General features: G+C 40.3%; 1 protein-coding gene across 16 annotated transcripts in view; it reads left to right on the top strand.

Moving 5' to 3' along the window:
• Positions 1-16,258, top strand: part of LOC106507157 (uncharacterized) — a 674,540-nt gene that overhangs the window by 135,165 nt on the left and 523,117 nt on the right. For 2 of the 16 annotated variants that reach the window (XR_014819430.1, XR_014819431.1), the window contains exon 1: positions 1,316-1,450. The exons of 13 other annotated variants lie outside the window; for them this stretch is intronic. The gene's annotated coding sequence lies outside the window, so the exon portion shown is untranslated. Of the gene's footprint in view, positions 1-1,315; positions 1,451-1,498; positions 4,169-16,258 lie in introns of those variants that run through there. One more of the 16 variants, XM_084981755.1, reaches the window with a different exon arrangement.

The raw sequence follows: 16,258 nt of genomic DNA, 5'->3' as shown, positions 1-16,258 counted from the left end.
GCCCTATACACTGTCCACATTCAAGAAAGGGTGACACCAGACTCAGAAGCCTTGGGAGGGGGATGCTTATCTATTGGGGTGAAGTGCCTCAGGTCATACCCAGTTTGTTGTTTGTTGACAGCAGAGTCAATTAGCACCATTTTTGTGGACATTTAAAAGGCCAGAGGCAGAACACCCACTTCTGGGTTTACACCCCAAAGAACTGAAAACAGAGTCTCAAAGAGAGACTTGTTATCAACCCTCTGGAGTAGGTCCCCAGTAGAGGTCCTCCTGCCTGGTGTTGTCTGAGCCAACAGAAAGAGACCAAGTTCAGGAGTTCCGCGTTGTGGGGCAGCGAAACAAATCTGACTAGTAACCATGAGTTTGCGGGTTGGATCCCAGGCCTCGCTCAGCAGGTTAAGGATCTGGCGTTGTCACAAGCTGTGGTGTAGGTCACAGACACAAATCGGATCCCTCATTGCTGTGGCTGTGGTGCAGGCCGGCAGCTGTAGCTCCAATTGGACCCCTAGCCTGGGAATCTTCATATGCCTTGGGTGCAGCCCTAAAAACACAAAAATAAACAAACAAATAAATAAATAAATGAAAGAGACCGAGTTCAGTTCAGAAGCGAAGCAAAGCTTTATTCTCTGGTCAAAAATGGAGAGGGGTGTGAAAATAGAATGTGTACATGTTATGTGTAACTGGGTCACCATGCTGTACAGTAGAAAAAAATTGTATTGGGGAAATAACTACTAAAAAAATAATAATTACAAAAAAAAAAAATGCAAGAAGAGCCAAGGAAAAAAGAAAAAAAGGAAAAGAAAATTCGTACCAAACTGGTATGGTTCATGCTTTATAAAGAGTTTTTGCTTGAAAGATGTGCAGTCAACCAGAGATAGAAATAGGTAAAAATTAGCCGTAATGGTGATGCTTTAAAAACCAGTGTTGACAACCTCAACTGCAGAAAGATTAAGGTCATCAAACACATCATAGCAGGGTGATGCGACTTGCTATGATGTATAGTTGACTTGCAACTAATATTGTTGGAGAACTCTACTTCTCACTAATGATGTATCTGTGATAAGGCTATTCTCTCAAGTTAGAAATGTGCCTAAAAATAAACATATGGATCGTCCCACAAAAAAAAAAAAGAAAAAAAAGGGGAGGGACGAGCTCCAGCTTTCCCGCACCTCCAGGCTGTGGGCGGGGCTGCTTTTCGGGATCTCAGCTGCAGGGGGTGGGGGCGGGCTTCTCCCCGGCGGCGCCTGCGCAGCCCTTCACGCTCAGGTCCGCGCCCAGGGCGGCGGCTCGGCTCGAGGTCTGCTGCCGCCATCTTGAATCTTGGTGGCGCTTGCGGCTTGAGCACCGCCCGCGGACCTGAGGAGCCCTGGGCTGAAGTGTCCGGTGTGAGACCTCTGTGCGCAGTCACCTATGGACAAGTGAAACCAGACTAAGAACAAAGGAAAAAAAGGTTAGACCTTATTTTGTTACCCACCCAGATTCTATTTTTATTTTCCAGGAATTGTTAATGGGCTTTGCCAGTGACAGGCTGGTACCCTCATGTTGACAGTAGCCTTATTCACAATAACGATGAATGGATTAAGCACAAGGTGTTATGTATGTATCTTGGAGTATTCTTCCGTCTACAGCATGATGAACCTCAAGGACCTTATGCTGAGTGGAGTGAAAGCCAGTCACAGAAAGACAGACACTGTGTGAATCCTCTTATGTGAGGCGCATGGACTAGTTACAATTATAGAGACAGAAAGTAGGATGCTGGTTGTCAGGGGCTGGCAAAGGGGAGAATGGGGAGTTATTAGTTAATTGGTGGAGAATTTCAGTTTCTCAAGATGAAAAGATTTCTGGAGATTGGTGGCACACAGTCTAAATATACTTAACACTACTGAACTGTACCTTTGAAAATAATTTAAGATGGTAAATTTTATATTAGGTGTATTTTACCATAATTAAAAAACAATTCTAATGCTCAGACTGTACCACAGGCCAATCAAATCAGAATTCCTGTGAGTGAAACTCAGATATCTGTGTTTAAAGACTTTCTCCAGGGTTAAATCAAGGAGAGAACCATTGGACTCAAGGCAGGTAATCCAGCCTCCAGGTCAGGGCTGTAGCCTAGGAGTGCAAAGGAAAGAAATGGAATCGGGGATAAAATAAATTGTATGGGAATTGAAGGGAGAAATGTCAGATATAGGGAAGAAAATGAGTGCATCAAAGAGGTTCCTAATGGCTTACACTAAATTGTGGATTTGTGGAAAAACTGAGTATTTAGGAGGAAGTGTTTGGGGAGGTTTTGGGGGATGATTTATTTGATGATTTGGTAATGTTGTTGGGTATAAATTTCTTAAGAGGCAGCTGGAAATTTTCATACTCCAAATAATTCATCCATTTTCTTGATAGAAGCCAGAGTTCCATTTTCATATTAAAATTAGTTTTTATTTTAAAAAAGTCCAAAGGCAGGAGTTCCTGTTGTGGCTCAGTGGTAATGAACCTGACTAGTATCTAGGAGGATGAGGGTTCGCTCCCTGGCCTTGCTCAGTGGATTAAGGATCCGGCCTTGCCATGAGCTGTGGTGTAGGTGGAAGATGTGGCTCAGATCTGGCGTCGCTGTGGCTGTGACATAGGCTGACAGCAGCTGCAGCTCTGATTCCACCCCTAGCCTGAGAACCTCCATATGCTGCAGGTGCAGCCCTAAAAAGCAAACAAATGAACAAACAAACAAAAAAAGAAGAACAAACCCAAAAACCAAAGGCAGGAAAACTGCCCAAGGGTGATTATGTCTTTAGAAGCCAGTAATATACCTCTTATTTCAGAGCTCCTTTGGCACAACTGGGAATTTGGAGAGTCGTGTCTGAGGCAGTCCTTCCCTTGTTCTTCTCCTCCCGGTTTCTGAATGTTCTGTGCAGCTGCTTTCTCAGGACCCCATTTATGTGTGGTTGCCTGGTTCCTCCCACCTTTCTAGAAAGCTCATGGTAATCAAATTCACATTAAGGCAATATACACTTCCTGCAGTAGTTTTTTTTTTTTTTAACTTTAAAACAGATTGAGTGAGGAGAACCATGTTTAACAAAAAATGAAATTTGATGACATTTCAGGAGGAGAAATTTTGTATAAGAAAATTTGATGCTCTCAAGTCTCTGGAAAGCACCTCTTCAAACAGTCTTGGTTAGATGTCCAGACTGACGTGAGTGGGTGGTGATTCAGTGAATCATAGGCATCTAGACAGGTGGATGGGCACTGGGAGGAGGTTACCAAGTCACCTGGGTAATCTAGCCACATAGATGATGGGAGCAAATCAGTGGGACATAAGTATATTATCTTCCTGTATCACTGAATCATGTTTGCTAAGGAGAATAGCGTCATGCCTCACTACTTTACCCCACAGTCTTCAGTAGACTGAGAGTTCAAGACGGGTCTCAGAAACTTTTCCCCAAATAGACTTCGAGATGGTGTCATCACAGTGCCCACAATTACATGCAGTGACTTCAAACCATCACCATGCCTATTTTGTACAGTTTAAGGAGGAAAGTCTGTGCTGCCCCTGGAAATGGGGAGGAGAAGAAAGAGTCAGACAGAACTCTTGGAAGAGCTTGCAGAGATGTCGAGCTTTTACCTAGCTTTCTAGTTCAGTGTGTAGTACATAGAGGTAATAGACCATTGTTAGATAAATGAAGGCATAGTAGAATAGTTTCAATGTGATGAATTGTATGGTTGTAATTTTGTTGTGCTGTGTGTAGGTGGCATGGTGAAGGAGAACCCAGAAGACCTGGATTCCAGTTCTCGTTGTGTCACTAATCAATTCTGTGATATTGGCCCAGACACAGACTTTTCTGAGCTCCTTTCCCACCTTTAAAGGGGTGACAGTGAAGCTGTCTTTCTCACTCCCAGGGATGTTGTTTGCCATTGAGATAAAGGGCGTGAAAGTGATTGAAAACTTTAAGGTGCGCTACAATCATTTTGAAAGCACTGGCTTTGTAGAGGACTGTGTGAATTAATATGTATTGATTGAGACATGTGTCTTGTTAGGTAAAAACTGAAAGTAAAACTCTTATACTTTAGGATGTGGAAGTAAACTCAGCAACTTGTGTAACAGCAATTTCAAGAAGTAGTGTGTTAATTTCAAGTGGGATTTGTGGGGAAAAAAATAAACTGAGATGTGAAAAATGTTCAATACTGTTGTCCCTGACTTATTTCCAAAGCCTTTTGACATTTTTATAATTCTCCATAAGAAATATACATTAGGGTTAAAACCCATCAGCATCTGTGAACAAATACTGAGATCCTGCCATGTGCCAGGCATACACTCTTAAGCACCAGGTATCAGGGTTATGTTTCTACTGGTGTTCTTAGAGCAATCACTGGTTTGTCTGGCCAGTGGCTGCTAGTCTTTCCATGTGTGTGTAAGTGTGTGTGTTTCCTATCACAACAGTTTCATTACCCTGGCAAAATGCTATAACTACTTATTTATATGACAAAGGCCTTTTTGATGTGTTAACAACCTTAAAGGGTTTAGCATCACCATATTTTCCTTCATCTAACCTTAATCCTAAGTATATTCTTGGCTAGCCATTGACTATGTTTAGTATTAGTTGGATGAATAGTGCATTAGTTACTGCATTCTCTTCAAAACAAACCTAACCTTGTTCCAGCACAGAAAGGTGAGTTGACCTTTTGGATTTCGGCTAAAAAGTATTATACTGAAACATTTTGTAGTGGTTTATAAAGTTTGTCTTCTTTACAGTATATTAAAAGATTTATAAGTTTGGTGAAAGTTACAAAGCATCTTGCACTTTCGGATGATGATTTTTTTTCCCTCCCAAATACAGCTAAAGCTTTATCCATCATAATGAGTTAGAAAGATCAAATGACCACCTCTTTTTTAAACCAATATGTCCTGTCACAGTAATTTTCTTTATTACATTTTGCAAGTACTGTAATCTGGGCAGAGGTAATGATAAAACGCGGATACATGGCAAGAAAGAGTGAGTAAACATGCTAATGATGATACTCGCATGTTATATACATCTGGTGCTTATGTACTTTAAATAGGAAAATCTTACTCATCTCGGTAGAAAAACAGGGTAAAGAATACAACTCGGGGACTTCGTGATATTTTGTCTTTGTGCAGTTTGTCAAAAGGCAATTTATCTAAAGCTGGAAAAGGATATGGTTTGGCTGACTAAACTGTGGAGTGATACAAGTGATACATAACGATAAAAATGCTTAGGGGAATTTTCGGGGCGCTCAAATCAAGTGTACAGTACTGTGTGGGTGTAAAGAGCAGACTTCTCCCTCTGCCTCTCTTTTTGCACAGTTTTCAAAACTGTGAAAGTTGCTGACATTTTATACCACATGCTGGACCGTTAAATCACAATTTTCGTGGTCACTTGTAAATACGCCTGGTGGCGGAGGGAAAGCTTGTTTGTGCACTGGGACGTGCTTCTTTCTCCTGTGCCTCTCCTCTTTTTAAATTGCACTTGGATACTCTTGTTTTGAAATCTGAAGCTCTCTAATCTGAGAGCGATTTGGGTGGAGAACTTTGAAACTGACTTATTTTCATAGGTGCTCCTTAAAGGGAGGCTTAAAGGATAATGCAGCAAAGTGAGTGTCCCAACCCTACACACAAAAATTATCCTTCTGACCGGCTTGCTGCAACACCTGAAATTCTGACCTGGAGGGAATTCTTTCTCCTCGACACTGGAATTTGGAAGTCCCTGGGATATTTTAGTGGGGCCAGTTATTTAAATTCATTTTCAGTCTCATCAGCAAAATGGGGCTAATGATAGTTACTGATAAATGATGTGTAATCGGTAAAATAATTAGTATTGGTAAAAAGATACTAATACTTAAAATGGGGCTACTCTTACTAAAGGGTTTTGTGACGATCAGATGAAACATTGCAAGTCAAATGCTTATATAATGCTCAATAGTAATAGTTTTACTATTTTTGTCTTTGCTGAAAGGGAAGAAAAGGAGGAGGACTAGACCATTAACATTGTAGGGGACTTTTCCCCTTCTCAGTTACACCCGGGAGGTTACAGAAGTGATGCTGAAGGATGTTTGTTGTTCATTGTCCAAGAGGGCTTCTTGGGGGCAGGGAGAGGATCAGCCAGAGAAACCCCAAATGAGATGAAGAGAGGGGATGTGGAGAGTACATTCTAATGTGTTCATTTGCAAGGTGCTTTAACTTTTCAAAACGGTAAGTCATTTGCTGATTTGTTGTCACAATATATGGGTAAAGGTGGCAGGGTAGGTATCCTTTTCCTACAGGGGAGGAAACCAGAGTGCTGATAGGTAAAGGAACTCACCTTTTGTCACACAACAAGTTAGTGGTCGAACTGGGATTAGCACCCATGTCTAAGATTCTGAGCACATCACCCTTTTATTATGTGATATCCTCAAAATCAAATGACCTCCTTCACAGCTTTGTGTTCAGATCTGGGTCCCTATTGATGAGCCTAACACTGGCACCCTGGAAAATAGCAGGGATGAGAACTATTGTAGATTCATGATCTAGTTTCAGCTGAACTAGTTTCAGCTGGCAGTGGCTGGGGTTATAGCACCTGAGTCAGGTGAGTTTTCACTTCCTGGCCATGGGTGGGTTTCTTCTTGAATCTAGACCAGGCAGAATCACTGACTAGGGAGGTCTGACTGCAGCCTAGAGTCCTTGCTAATACCATTGCTGAACTGTGCTTCAGAGTCTTGTGGCTACTTTGAAATGAATGAAAAGAAGATGCTGGGGATATGTCAAGAATATCAGGAAGGTGTGATGCTGATGGCTTTCTACTGCCTTCTCTCTTCCTTCCCTCTATTTTTCATTTTATTTATACAGAAAAATTCCAGAAAATAAGAGAAAATATCTAGTTCTGTAGATATTCAGCTATTGTGTTATGATTTTAATTGCAAAGCCCTTTGGGGCATTGGATTTCTTGTTTTGGGGTAGCTGCGAAATTTAATTTTAGGTAGAAAAGGGTTAACTGAGGGTCAATGCGATTCCCAAATCAGTGTGCAAATCATCTGAGCATATGTGAAAAATTTAATAACTTAAAGGCAGTTTTCTGGGAAAGTAAAAATAATGCACAGATCTTTGGCCAGAAATAAGGATTTGGAATATTTCTTTATTCATAGAGAATTTCATAGGCAAATCATAAGTTAATGTGGAATATTTATAGTTTATTTATTAATTTAGCTCTGTTTTTTATAGAGAAGAGTTAAGGTGGTTTAGGCAAGAATACAGATACATTAAAACTAAAGCAGATGAACTCAAGACGAAAACTAGAAAGAAGAAAGGAAAAAGGAAAAGGAAAACATCAGTGAGACCTTGTGGGTGTGGAAAGCCATACGAGTATTTGTAAGTGTGTACTTAAATTTCCTTGTGGCCTAAGAAAAGATGATGCCAGAATGCATTGGATCACTTTCATTTCCTTTCTAGTACCAGAGCGCCTGTTTTATTCATTCATTCACTCATTCATTCATTCACTCATTTCAGTGAAACTTATCTGATCTGTCTTGTATTACCATGGCATTATGCTCAGCACTAGGAATGCAGTAGTGAACAGGATCCAGAAATATTTGCCTTCATGGAGCTTATAGTTTTCTTGGGAAGGCATATAGGCAGATTATTACAATATGCTAAGGTCTACAAGCTAGCTGTTCAGAGAAGTATGGAAACATCCAGCAGTTGCATTTAACCTAGAATGGAGGTTAGGGAGGTTTCTATTACCCAGTGAAACATTTTAAATAACTCCACCTTGCTAGTAACATAAGTAGCTTGCTATTGGATTTCAAGACTACTTTTCAAAAGGAGAGTCTTATTTATGTGCACGTGATTTAAAATTAATTAATTAAACCGATGTCAGCAAGCACTCTACTAGTTTTTATTTGGTGATTTAGGGCTTGCAATAATGTCTACATTATTGGATTTTGTCCTTAGTATGTGATTTTTATCCTGTTTCTGGGTCTCTTTGGTATCTGGTCAGATACCTTTGATAGGGGAGTTGCGCCTAGTCATAAAAACTCCACTTCTGTTGGTTTACCCTGTCTTGAAGGATAAAATAAGATGAGATAATGAATCAGAATATGAATATCACAGGACCCTTTGGAGAACTAGTTAAATTTTTTTTTTTTTTTTTTGTCTTTTGTCCTTTTAGGGCTGCATCGTGGCATATGGAGGTTCCCTGGGTTGAATCAGAGCTGTTGCTGCTGGCCTACACCACAGTCACAACAACGCCAGATCTGAGCTGCGTCTGTGACCTACACCATAGCTCACGGCAATGCCGGATCCTTAACCCACTGAGCAAGGCCAAGGATTGAACCGGCAACCTCATGGTTCCTAGTCGGATTCATTTCTGATGCGCCACGATGGGAACTCCTAATTAAAAATTTTAATGCAATTTGAAATGTAGTATGGGACAATACAAAGCTGAAAACTTGTTCTGAAAACTGTTAGTATATGATACACGTGAAATATTTCTGCTAAACCATCAAATGTATTCCGGATTTAATGTTATAGAGAATTCCTTTAAGGTGGAGGTGGGGTAGTGCATCTAAGAAAGTAGAATAAAGTTCTGGTTCTGCCACTTTCTAGTCATGAGAAGTAGGTTACACAATCTGTTTGTGCCTCCATTTCTTCATCTGTGGCATGGGAACAATAATATTTATCTTATAGAGTTGTTCTATAAAGACCTATATAAAGGCACCTAAAGTCCTTAGCCCAGTGCCTGGCGGATAACAAAGTCTCAATAAATACTACTTGTTCTTAATATTAGGGTAGAAAATGTAGAATTTTTATAGCTAAGAAAAAGTATTTTAATTTGCTATATTTGAATTGGAATCTACAAAAAGACATGTTTTTAAGAGACAGTAGGACCAACAAGGTCAAATGACCACAGCTTTGTTAAAATAAAGATTCTATGAGGTCAGTATGAATGGAGAAAAAAGATTATGTAGCAAACATCTACCCTGTTCTTGTGATTCTCATCATATCAGAGAAGTCAGGAAGTCCAGGATTCTGCAGAGAAGTGGTTTTTGAAAGAGGTAGGACCTACTGAGACATAAAGAATCAGTATGCATCATGGTTAAGAGCACAGACCCTGGAGCCAAGCTGCACCACATCTGCATTTGATAGTTGTGTGAATTTGGGCAAATTACCTAACCTCTTTGTTACAAGTTCCTCATTAGTAAAAGAGGATAATAAGAGCATCTGTCTCATGGATTGTTATGTGGATTAAATGAAATAGTTGAAAAGTGTCCAGAATAGTGATAGCTTGTGATAGAACAGATGGCTCTCAGTAAAATTAGCTACTACTGTTCATCTTATTGGGATGTAAGCGCCTCGGCATCAGGAATTTTTTGCCCTTTTGTTTCTTTTCACTCATATATCTCTAGAACTTGAAAAGTGCCTGACATGACAGTTGCACAATAAATACTTGAATGAGAACATATGTGAAAGTGTTATTAGTCAAATAAAAGGCTGAAAAAGCTGGGCTAAAATGTTGGAAATGATTGAAGTTAGGTGATGGGTGTAGAGGTGATTCCTACCTTGTATATGATTGAGAAGTTTTATAATAAAAGTTAACAGAAGAGACTAGACTGATGTAATAATTGGAGATAATCAGGTGTTTAAAAAATCTTTGTATCCCTTTTTGTTACAGCTTAAGAAAGTAAAAAAACATGTTATATTGCAAAACACTACTGTACTGCTAGAGACTGGGGAAACTGTGGTCCCAAAAGGACATTTGTTTCTCCTTTAAGCATCTGATGGGAAGTAAGCATTTCAATAAAAATTAGCAGAGCTGATCTGCCAACCGGTATTGTTCTTCCTGATCATCACCCTGTCATCATACACCCAAGAGGCTGAAAAGAACATCCCTCGGAGGAGGTTACTCCGGTAGCCGTCAGCATTGTCCACTCCCTGTCAGCACTTTAGTAGCTCCCCTCCTCTAGGCCAGAGGTCACACCCCCACCTCTAACTTCTCCAGAGACTTCTGATCCTAACACATTCGTCCCTCCAGACCTTGCCTTCCTATCTTCCTTTTGAACCGCTGCCCAGACCTTCTTGGTTTACTCTTGACTCTCCCTCTTCATCTTGCTCCATTCAGGTGTGAGAACCTGGCCATGGAATGCACACCTTAGTCCTGAAGTGTCTCCGTGTGGGATGTAGCCTTTGGGAGCTGCCCATGGTTCCTCATGACAGCTCTGGCTAGAGGGCCTCCCTCTGTAGGAAACCCTGTGCAGGCTCGCGGGGTTGCTGCTCAGGATTTTTCTCCTGGCCCCTTGCCTTTGGGAAACACCATCTGATAAGGAGCATAAAGAAACCCATTTTAATAGGTAGGAAAGAACTCCATAATCACAGTCTTTGCACTTTCAAGATGGGAAGCACAGAAACCCTGGAAAGCATTTGTGGTAACACATAAGCTTATTTTAAATGTAATATGGTTGATTCTCATTATTCACGGAAGTTCAGTTCTGTAAAGTCACTTCGATGGCTTGAGCTAGTGAATACTGAACCATTGCTTTTAGGGGAAGTGTGGTGTTTGGGTCCTTCTGTGGTCACAACATTTTTGTCATTGATCAATACAAAACCTTGTTTTAGGTGTGTTTCTCTTTAGATGCCTTATTTAATATATTCGTTAACGTTGAACTCACAGCCACCAGCACTGTGACTGATGCCTGGATGACTTATCTGACACAGGCTTATCCTCTGGGAGGAACATTGCAGCCTTCTCGAACTTAGAAACACTAGATAGCACCTTAGCTCTATGTTTGGGGCCATTTTAAACAGTGAAATTACCAAGCAAAAGCATAACGGTGTGGAAAACGTGGCATTTAGTTGACCTTGAAAAGAACACTGAAGAGTTAAAACAGGTTATACCTTAAGAGTTAAAACAAGAAGGCAGAGTGTTGCCTTGCTGACCCCATCCAGGGATGTGTGCACCAAGCAATTCAGAATTTTCACTGCTCCTCATGTCTTCAAATGACCAAAAGTGCTGTGAGTATTACTCTTGGATTTACGAATAAATTTTAGCAAGTAGAATTTGCAAATATGGAATCTGTGAAGAATGAGGATTGGGCTGAATATCCATGAAGTTGCACAGTATATCAGTATGTTTAATAAAACAAAATATGCAATTTACTACATCTTTGTTACAAGATATTATATATAGTCATGTAAGATCATGGTTCTTCATTCCATATCTTTGATCCAAAAGATCTGAAATGAGAAAATTAGATGATAAGGTGAGCTAAAAATCCTTAAAATATATGATCTTTTAAGCTTTAAAGTTTTAATCTATAGATCTTGTTTATATATTTATATACATTTTATGTATATATTATATTGTCATATTTTATCACCTGTATAGCTTGCAATCTTAAAAGTTTCTCTATTGCAGTGGAAAAAGTTGAACTGAGATAATTTTTAATGATTACCTGAAATATCATGTTTATACTTAAAGAATGTACTAAAATCTGTTTTTGTATTGAAGTATATTATAGTTGATTTACAATATTATATTAGTTTCAGGTGCACAAAACAGCAATTCAATTTTTTTTTTTTGTCTTTTTGCTATTTCTTTGGGCCGCCCCCGTGGCATATGGAGGTTCCCAGGCTAGGGGTCGAATCGGAGCTGTAGCCGCTGGCCTATGCCACAGCCACAGCAATGCCAGAACTGAGCCATGTCTGTGACCTACATCACAGCTCAGGGCAACGCCAGATCCTTAACCCACTGAGCAAGGGCAGGGACCGAACCCGCAACTTCATGGTTCCTAGTTGGATTCGTTAACCACTGCGCCATGACGGGAACTCCCAATTCAATTTTTATAGATTATACCCCATTTAAAGTTATTATAAAATATTGGCTATATTCCCTGTGTTTTACAATATATCCTTGTAGCTTATTTATTTTATACATGGTAGTTTGTGCTAGACATTGTAAATCTAACCGGAAATATTTTAAAGTTTTTCTCCTTCACCTTGGTGAAGAATTATCAGTAAGAGATATCTATTCTTATTATCACCCCATAAAAATCACTTCCAAATTTATGTCTCTAATATCTTCAAAGGGCAAAGAACTTTCACATTTAGAATATTGTGAAGGCAAAGTTTCCTTAGCTCTAAGTGGAAAATTAACCGTTCCAAGGGCAATAGTCATGTGGAATACATTATTAGGAGCTTTCACTGAGGAGCAAAGGAGAGTTTTGTCTTGCTGGATTAACAATTCAAGGGATAAGAAATGGAGGCCAGACTAGGAAGGCATCCTTAACTCTGTGCAGCTGGATGTTTCCTGGATGTGTTTTGCTTCCCCAGTCTTAGGACTCTGCCTCTTGTGATGCAGTTATAGGATGCTATACTATTGTCACCTCATCTCCATGGGTACAGTATGACGATGGAATTGGGGGAATGACTGGATGGTTTTCAGTGCTTGTTGATGACGAGAAGGGCACTTTTTAGGATTCACTGGTACTTGATGCAGTGGTAGAAAAAGTTATCCAGGAAAATAAATTAGAACAGTACGTAATATTTTACCTCTGGGATCCAAAATGTTCCTGAATACCACACCAAGAAGGCAAATAAAAAAAGATTTCAGTGTCCATCCAGATGCTCAGAGTAGGGAGAGATGTCATAAAACATACCACAACCAGCCCAGGCATGGAATGGATTGACTTGCTCCAGGCATGGAGTTCTTTAGCCTGTTGACTTTGACTTTGTCTGCGGATGTGTCACAGGAAGTATGGTCTAGTAGATTCGACTGGAACCCTCTCACTGGAGTGTAGCTTTCTTTGTGAACTTATTTTTACACAATGGAGAATGAGGAAGTGAAACAGTTAATCCCAAGGTAGTTCTTTTTTTTTTTTTGCTTTTTAGGGCTGCACCTGCGGCATATGGAAGTTCCCAGGCTAGGGGTTGAATCAGAGCCACAGCTGCCAGCCTACGTCACAGCCACAGTAATGAGGGATCTGATCCTTGTCTGCGACCTACATCGCAGCTCATGGCAATGCCAGATCCTTAACCCACTGAACGGGGCCAGGGATTGAACTTGTGTCCTCATGGATCCTGGTTGTGTTCATTAACTGCTGAGCTATGAAGGGAACTCTGCAAGGTGTGTGGTTCTTAAAGTGTATACACAGTGACCATGAAATGCAGAGACACAGGGAGTATTGGGTGAGGAGAAGGAAGCATGGAAATAAGACCAAGGTTGGATCTGAGAGTCTGATTCACTCCTAGTAGAGTCACTTGGCACATCGCAGACATTAATCACAGCACATGATTTCTCAGTTGGGTGCTGGGCAGGAAAACTGCTGGGAGCTGAACCACGGTGCCCTCAGTGACACATCTTCTTTCAGCCCCCAGTGTGTGGTCAGGCTCACTGCTCACAAATTCCACCCAAAATAGTTTTCCTTTTTCACACTTAAAAATTCTTTCCAAACAACTGTTTCCTTTTAACATTCCCAAAGCAGATTGACTTTCTGAGCTTCATGTTGCTTCCAGCTCTGTCAATGTCGGAGGCCTCAGATTAATTCCAACATCTCATTGCTGTTTTCCCTTAAGAAGTCCTGATGGTGTTGCCCCCACTTTGGCTTCAGTCTGCCTATGATGATTGGAATGCCCATCAGACCAGCGTTTCCACTACTCAGTCCCATTGGTCTTGGTCTGGGAAGTGCTGTGATTAACACGGGGGTCTTGATAGTTGTCCTCTACCACCTTTCCTTCAACCCATCAGTTATGAAATAGTTCCATCCAGTTAGTAGATGGGAGGAGTCATGTGGCAAGGAGGGTCATCGGATATTATTAGAGCCTTGGGGAACTGAAGGTTGCAAGGTGAAAACCATTGCATATTAAATTGCTCAGCCTGGTAAAAGCCACAGGAAACAGCAGCAAACCATTACAGAAAGTCTTTTGAAGCTGTCCTCTCTCATTCTCTCCTGCTTCTGTTGGTGCTCTTTGGACAGATGGGTGCCTCCACACACAGGCTCACACATGCCCTGCCCTGAGTTTTGACTTGGTTTTATCCCTGAATATCAGGTTCTAGGCCATCTTCACGTCTTCTCATGTGAACATTCATGCCTAATTGCTGACTTCATGTTCTTCTTATCAGCCAGGAAGGAAAAGACCTGGACAGAGCCTTCCCTGGCTGCCCGAGATGAGGCAGTACCCACTCTCCCACCTTCTCTCTTCTATTGTATTATTTCATTTTATTTTTCTGTCCAGCACTTACTATTCTCTGGTAGTCATCACTGACTGGTTTTAATCTCTCTCTTTCAACTAGAATATAATTGTATGAAGGAAGGCACTTTATTTTGTTCAGTGTGATGTGACCTCTAGGGCCTAGAACTGCCCTTGACACATAGGAGCCCCCTAGGAAATATTTATTTACTCCCTGACTATGAAATGATGAGAGAATAACTTTGCATCATGTATTGTGAGTGTATGCATGACACCCAGCAAAGAGTCTAGCATGTGGCAGGAGTTCACAGTGACCCTCCCTTCTTCCATGCTCACTAAAACGTATGCTCAGTTACAGGCTGCGGGATAAAGGGATCATTGTGATCCTTTTTTAAATTAAAAAATTTTTTTTTTTTACTAAAGTATAGTTGATCTACAATGCTGTGCCAATTTCTGCTGTACAACAAAGTGACAAATACCATATGATATCACTTATATGTAGAATCTAAAATATGGCACAAATTGCGTTGACTACTTTTAACTTTCTTAGTTGTTTCTGGCTTAGTTTCAGGCTTTGGGACAGGCCACGAGGGTGCAGTGAAAACAAATGCACCTGACTACTGGAAGGGGGCATCTTGAGTTGCAGTCTTGGTTTCAGCTCTGACTTATTGTGTCAGCTGTCGGCAGTCTACTTAACCTCTTCGATTCTGTTTCTTCATCTATAGAATGAAGAGATTAGATAGGTGATGCGTAAGGCCCCTTGAATTTCTTCCGTTTTATAATGTCATCTCTTTGCCTTTCTTTGAATGTGAGCACAGATAGCTCTTCTCATATAAGAGGCAACTTACGTACAAAGTGTTCTGCAGCCCTTAGGGAAATGCTGAAAACACTCAAAGTGTGATATCACTATGAATATGCACCACTCTCCTTTTTGCTTCATCAAAGATCTCAGGTCACACGTTTCTCTGCCAAGTACTTTAGGAGTCTTTGTACTTGAAGTGGATTTAACAAATCACCCTTTATGATTTGTATAGCATTTTCATTTGCGATTTATCTACAACCTGTCATAAAGTGCTCTTGTTTTTGAAGAAGGGAAAGGATGAACTGCTTGAAATCTTAAGAATCATCTATACGTTAGGTTCGGTCAGTGCTGCACTTTAGAAGTCCAGAGTTACAAAACACATTTTGTTATCATTAATGTTCTAAGAATCCTATTATAAGCACTTACTTACTACATAAGTTAAGAATATCACTTAAATGTTATCCCATGTATGACTGGGTCAGGTGTGCCTCCTGAGACCTTTATTCACTCTTCAATCTATTGTAATGTAAACCCTCTTCCTTGGCTCGCTGAACCTGCTCTTGCTTTGTAGTGGGTGCTGCCATCCAAAAGCCAAACCTATGGTCACTTGTTAATCTATGTCTTATTTGTTGGGTCCATGACAGGTTTCCCTGTGCCCTCTCCTTATGTCCTACCTCGTGCTTGTGCTGAATCACACATCCATGCTTTGTACACCCGCTCTTCTGACTGGAATGTTCCCAACCTCACCTGCCTGGCAAACACATGCCCACTTTTGAAGATGTGGGTCAAACAGATCATCCTCTTTGCATCTCTTTTTGACCCACTCTGTATTCTTTGAAGAACTGGCTTTTCTTTGTACTAGCATGCCAATAAATACCAAAATTAGAGTATTTATCCTATACATTTTATAGGATAGGCAAAATCAAATATAAAATCTATATACTTTTTGCATGTCTGTGTCACTTACTGAGGATTCATTATAGATAAGGATTTTTGTCTTTAAGCTTTTGTATTCTCAGGTAGAGTCTAGTGCTTTCAATAAATGTTTATTGAATGAATGAAGGAATGAATATATAGGATTTAATTTCTGTCCCCAACACCAGAGTCATAAAAAGATTTTGATTTGTGTATATGAAGTACTCTTTGAAATGGCTTTCTGGGTAGTAATGGGATTGGAAGGTAAGTTGAGAGGATTTTATGATTCCTATGAAGGATGTCTATAGTTAAACATGGCATGAATCAAGTTATGTTTTAGTTTAAATTAATTCATCCAATTAAAGATGTTAATTAGATCA

This window comes from Sus scrofa, chromosome 11, assembly GCF_054392235.1.
Source record: "Sus scrofa isolate SSC_HxYL_T2T_F1_AM1 chromosome 11, Sscrofa_HxYL_maternal_Yorkshire_Landrace_v2.0, whole genome shotgun sequence".
In the NCBI taxonomy this organism is placed as follows: Eukaryota; Metazoa; Chordata; class Mammalia; order Artiodactyla; family Suidae; genus Sus; species Sus scrofa.
Note: the sequence above shows the minus strand (reverse complement) of the source record. Positions and strands in the feature narration are given on the sequence as shown.